Raw genomic sequence first — 6000 nt, forward strand, 5'->3', positions numbered from 1 at the left:
TAGCACATGATTGAGCCTAACTTTCTCCTCGTGTAATCTTTTCTATCTCGACTAAGCCAAATGTGATTTGACTCACCCAGAGAATCTTGAGAAGGTTTCTCACAGTCTGACTGGAGTCAGTCTCAAAAAAAATTTATCTTAATTCATGAAATGAATTTGAGATAACACCTCTAATTTCTGTCACCTGCCATTTCCGTTTTAGGATATTGGTCAAACGTTGATCCATGGACCTTGGACTGAAGGCCACTTGGCAAGAGGTCATTGGAGATTTTTTGTAGAGTGTCCATCTACTATATTGGGTCTCAAAGTGGGCACCATATTCAGATTGGGCGTGTGCCCCAAGTGGATAAGGATAGAGTCCCATGAGATGAGGACTCTGATCCCTTGATCAACTTGGACTGTGGGGCGCAAATCTCACTATGCTTATCCAGTGTTGGTGCCAACAGTAGGAGAAATTATGAAGATTCTTATTTAATATGATCAAATGACATCACTCCATCAATCAAATTTTTTTCAAAATTAATTAAAATTTTTTGATTGGTCAAATGATGTGGCACTGCATGGCACAGCAGGGTCTATTTAAATCCTGTCTGCACCTAGAGTTTAGAGACTCTACACAATAACCAGCAAAAGCCTAAATCCTCTCCACTTCTCCATGCTCCCTCTACTCCTCTCCCTTCCCTCTTCACGTCCAAGAGGTTGGACATCCATCTGGTGCTTGTCCAAGGCGTGATGGCTTCCTGATTAGAAGGCTACAGAGATTTATCAAGAAGTTGCTATTCCAGCTTCAGAAGATCTTTTGAAGATCTTCCAGATCAGATCTAGATCTAATTTTTGGATCAAAAATTTGTGAGGAGAATATGATCTAGATCTTACTTGAGTGGATATCGATAGAGGCTAGACAACTGTGTGGCTATTTTAGAACCTCGGGCATTGCTGCGATCATCTACAGGGTAATCTAGTTATCCTAGAGGTATTTCTCTATTCCTCATATTTTTAGATTTAATTTTAGATTTAATATTAGATAATAAGAATTAGATCTAATAGATCTTAGATCTGAAATATCATAGGATAATTTTTTTTTGAAATATTCCGTCCCAGATCTCATTAGATCTGGAAAATCTTACAAGGAAAAAGCTAATTTTTCCTTCAACTGGTATCAGAGCCAGGTTGATGGCTCTATTTCAGATCTAATTTAGATCTAATTTTTATTTTTATTTATTTAATATTAATAGATTTAAAATATCACATCAGATATGATAGGATCTAAAATCAAATAAATTTAAAATTAAATCTAAGTAGATCTAACATGTATGAGATGCATGACTAGACTAGGAGTAGTTTGATCTATGAATAGTTTTATAGTTTTATGTTTTAATGTGATTAAAATGTAAATTAGATCTAATTTATTCTTTATTTTTTTGATGTTATAAATATTATATTCAGATCAGAAAATAGAAAATAAAATTTTAATTAATACATAATGTTGGTGCAAAAATCCGCTTGCGTCGGAGAAGCTGGAGTCGGGGAAGCCGCGGTCGCCGCCGGGACCTGCAAGGGAAGTCTAAACCAGAGGTGGGGTTGCTCCGGCAAGACCCTCCGACGCTCAAGTAAGTTTTCTGCCTCAACAAGAATGGAGTGCTCGAACGGAGAATTTAGCAGAGTTTTGAGATAAGGAAGAATGAGCTTAAAGAATAACGTATCTGGGTCCCCTTTTATAGGCGGAGGAGGCAACGGACTGATGGCGACGTTTGTAACCGCCTGGTAGTGGGCCGCCCATGGTCAGGGGAATTGATTGCGAAAGGTAGTGGGGCAGACGCGTGGCCATCACCTCGGCCCGCCACGTGGAATCTGTTATGAGGGGTGGAGCAGCGTCCGTTGTCAGCGGATAGGAGAATCGCATGGCATCTGTCGCAGGAGGTGGTGCAGGTTCGTGGCCGTTACTGCGGCCTGCCAGGGGATAGTGGGGCTGTGCGGAGTCTGCCACAGGAAGTGGAGTAGGGTGGCTATGGCTACTGCGGCCTGTCAGGGGATGATGATACTGCGCGGAGTCCGCCACAGGAGGTGGAGCAGGGTCATGGCCATTTTGAGGGCCTGTCAGGGGGCGTGGATCTGCCGATTGAAGCTCGGCAACGGCCGGAGCCCGGTTTCTGTTGAGGTCCGGGAGAGGTCCTCCTGGCGGTTGGGGTCGTGAGTGGAGCCCGGCTCCCGTAGGAGTCCGGGCGGAGCTGCGCTTGCGGAACCCAGCTCCCGTAGGAGTCCGGGCGGAGCTGCACTCACTGTCGTCGGTGGAGCCCGGCTCCCGTAGGAGTTCGGGCAGAGCTGCGCTGCACTCAAAGTTAAGGGTGAAGTCCGGCTCTGGTAGGAGTCTGGGTGGAGCTTACCAGCAGTTTATACTGAGAGCGGAGCCCGGCTCCCGTAGGAGTCCGGGCGGAGCTGTTCTGATGCCGGCGGTGGAGCCCGGCTCCCGTAGGAGTCCGGACGGAGCTGCACTTGCTGTCGGCGGTGGAGCCCGGCTCCCGTAGGAGTCCGGGCAGAGTTGCACTTGCTGTCGGCGGTGGAGCCCGGCTCCCGTAGGAGTCCGGGCGGAGCTGCGCTGCTGTCGGCGGTGAAGCCCGGCTCCCGTTGGAGTCCGGATGGAGCTTACCAGCAGTTTATACTAAGAGCGGAGCCCGGCTCCCGTAGGAGTCCGGGTGGAGTTGTTCTGATGCCGGCGGTGGAGCCCGGCTCCCGTAGGAGTCCGGGCGGAGCTGCACTTGCTGTCGGCGGTGGAGCTTGGCTCCCGTAGGAGTCCGGGCGGAGTTGCACTTGCGGTCGGCGGTGGAGCTCGGCTCCCGTAGGAGTCCGGGCGGAGTTGCACTTGCGGTCGGCGGTGGAGCCCGGCTCCCGTAGGAGTCCGGGCGGAGCTGCGCTGCTGTCGGCGGTGGAGCCCGACTCCCGTAGGAGTCCGGGCGGAGCTGCGCTGCTGTCGGCGGTGAAGCCCGGCTCCCGTAGGAGTCCGGGCGGAGCTGCACTGATGTCGATTCCGTTGAGGGTTTCGGCTGTGGGTATTTTATACCCAACACCAGTCCCCCTACATCCGAGTTTGAATTTCAAACGAAGGAAGTACATAGAGGTACAGCTGGAACCATCCCTTCGAATTCTGTGCCCTGTCGCTCCCAGATATTTTGGCATTAAATGAGCGCGTGCCGGAGTCTTTTCGAATTGGGGCGGTACGAGGGGACGCTTCGAAGACCCCGCAGGTACGCTGACCTAGGTACGGCGCAATTATGACCCTGCCAACCGCCAGCCGCCTTTAGCCGCCTGTCACGGAGAGTGGGACACGCGTCGAATGCGGACTGGCCTGGGGGGATTCGAGATCATTATGGCGCCGGATCCCAGGGTCTATTTAAACCCGTCCTCCCCCCTTCAGGCATCCCACTCCATTTCTGATTTCTTGCTGACGTCTGTCCTCCCCCCGAGAGTCTGCTCTAGCGAACGCCCTCTCGAGCCGTAGGCGCCTTCCGTTTCTCGCTCCCCAGGTCCCCAGAGCAAGATAGGTTAGTGCCAACCTTCTTCTTCTTACCGCCTAGGGGCTTCTCCTCTTTTCATTTCTCTTGTGTCTTCTTCTGAGTTGACCTTCGGCGTCTCGTTTCCTTCTCGGTTTGCTTTTCTAGGGTCCTTTAGGTTCTCCCCTCGAAAAATATCTTCCGACTCTTCTACCCCTGTCAGTTCTGGGAGTTCTTCTGCTTCGAACCCCCAGACCCCTGTCTCCGCGGACGAACCCGCATCCGGGGCAGGGCCTCGCCCGATTTTTGCATCGGGCGCCATTCCATGTTCGTCGACTCCGGACGAACTCCTCCTGATAAGGGCTCGGTACGGGGTTCCTTCGGAGTACGACCTGGAGCTTCCCGGCCCCTCAGACCGGGCCAGTGCTCCCCCTCCTGGTCGCTTTTGTTTGTACCAGGAGGCATTCCGTGCCGGACTCCGGCTTCCGCTTCCTGCCTTTGTTGCCACCTTCTTTCGCTTCTTAGACATTTCTCCTGCCTCTGTGGCCCCGAATTCCTTTAGGTTTTTGATAGAGTTTCTCTCCCTCTGCCATATAGCCGAGGTCCAGCCATCCCTCTCCTTGTTCAGGCATTTCTACACCTTCAAACGTCATCCTTCAGCGAAGGACTGGTGGTACTTCTCCCCCCAGTTCGGTAAGAAGGGGTTGCTGAAGGGCGCCCCTTCTTCGATTCACAACTGGAAGGGGAAATTCCTCTTTGTCTACTGCTCGACCCTGGAACTAGGTCTGCCCCCTTGGGGGTCTCTGAGGGATTCCGTCTGCTGGGCTCCCAACCTGGGAGAGGACGACCTCCAGACTGCGCAGAAGCTTCTGAGTTATCCCGCTCCTTCCCTTCCTAACCTTCTGAAGGAGCAGCTTCTTTTCAACATCGGCCTGAGCCCTCAGGATCCAGCAAGTATTTATCTTTCCTTTTCTTGTCTTCTTCTTCTCTCTCCCTTTTTTTTTTTCGCTCTTTTCTTCCTCTTTCTTTCTCTCTTCTTTTTCTCTTTTTCTCTTTTCTTTTTCCTCTCTTTTTTTTTTTTTTTTTTTTTGACTCTGGACTAATCGGTGCCGCTTTTCCCTTCTTCTTTTCTTTTTTTGTTGTTTGTTTTTTTTTTTTTTTATAGCAAAGGACGCCGAAGCCACATGGATGCTCGCCAAGGCTATGAGAGCTCAGAAGAGGAAGGGCGCGATGACCTCCGGTTCGGCGAAGAGGGCCAGGGTGGAGGAGACGAGCTTGGCTGCGCCTGTCCAGGCGACCCCGGCCATCGACATCCCTTCGGATGCCGAGCCAGCGGCCCCCCGGGCTCCCTCAAGGAGCCCGCCGACTGGGGTCCCCATTCCGGAGGTCCGCCCCACCGATGCGCCCGCCACGGGGAGGAGGAGAAAATCGGTGGCCCGCAGGTCGAGCAGCCATCGAGCCGCTATAGACGAGTCCGTCTGCTCCGAGGGGGGATCGAAAAACCCCTTCAACGACAAAGCTCTGATCAGGCGGCTGCTCGATGGTTGCATTCTGTCCGATGTCGTGGAGAGGATCGACCGCGCCGATCCCGAGCAGCGGGCCTGGGACACTTTGGGGTCCTTTCTTGAGGTAAGCGGATTTTTATTTGCACAGTTGCTCGGTCTTTGTTGTAATTCTCTATCTGTCCTTGCAGATCGGGCACCAGCTCTTCGCCTATGTCGAGGCATCGGGCCGCATGAGAAGGGACCTTCTTCGGGCGGAGGAGCGCTGCCAAGATGAGGTTGCTCGTCTTCAAGCGAAGACGGCCGAGGTGGCCGCCCTCCAGGAGGCCTTGGAGAGAGAGAGACAAGACCGGAAAGAGGAAAGACGAGCCCGGGAGGAGGAGAGACGAAGCTTGGAGGAGTCGGTGAGGAAGGCGGAGGCTGAGGTCGCCCATCTGGCCGAGCAGACTCCGGTTCTGGTCTCAGAGGCCAGGACCCTTGCGGTGGAGGAGTTCAAGGCCTCCGCGGAGATGAGGGAGCTGAACATCCAGTTCGGCCTGGAGGCATTCACCAAGGGGTTCGAGCTCTGTCGGGAGAGGGTGGCCAGTAGATACCCCGACCTTGATCTCGACTTTTTGGAGGAGTCTGACGACGAGGCCGCCCCTTCGTCCGTCGCTACCGCAGTCGCACCCCCCGCGCCGAGCTCTCCACCCCTGCCCCGAGGTCTGAGACCTCCGATCTTGTATCTTTCTTTAGTCGCCATATTTCCTTTCCGCTTGTCTTCAAAATTAATCAATAAAGTCAAACTTCTTATTGTGGATGGCCTTCCCTTCCCCCTGCTCCTTCTTTTCTTCCTTTCTTCTTGTAATGAGTTGGTCTTTGACGTTTGCTTCTTCCGATGGCAGTGTCCTGCCGAAGCACTCCCCTTGCCCCTGGGGGTCCCGCTGAAGTCAACTATCCAACGGCTAAAAAAGGAGGTCCTCCACCTGACGAAGAAGTTGAAAAAGTCGGAGGACGAGCTCCGCAAGTCG

The sequence above is a fragment of the Elaeis guineensis genome, chromosome 1 (genome assembly GCF_000442705.2).
Source record: "Elaeis guineensis isolate ETL-2024a chromosome 1, EG11, whole genome shotgun sequence".
Taxonomy (NCBI): domain Eukaryota; kingdom Viridiplantae; phylum Streptophyta; class Magnoliopsida; order Arecales; family Arecaceae; genus Elaeis; species Elaeis guineensis.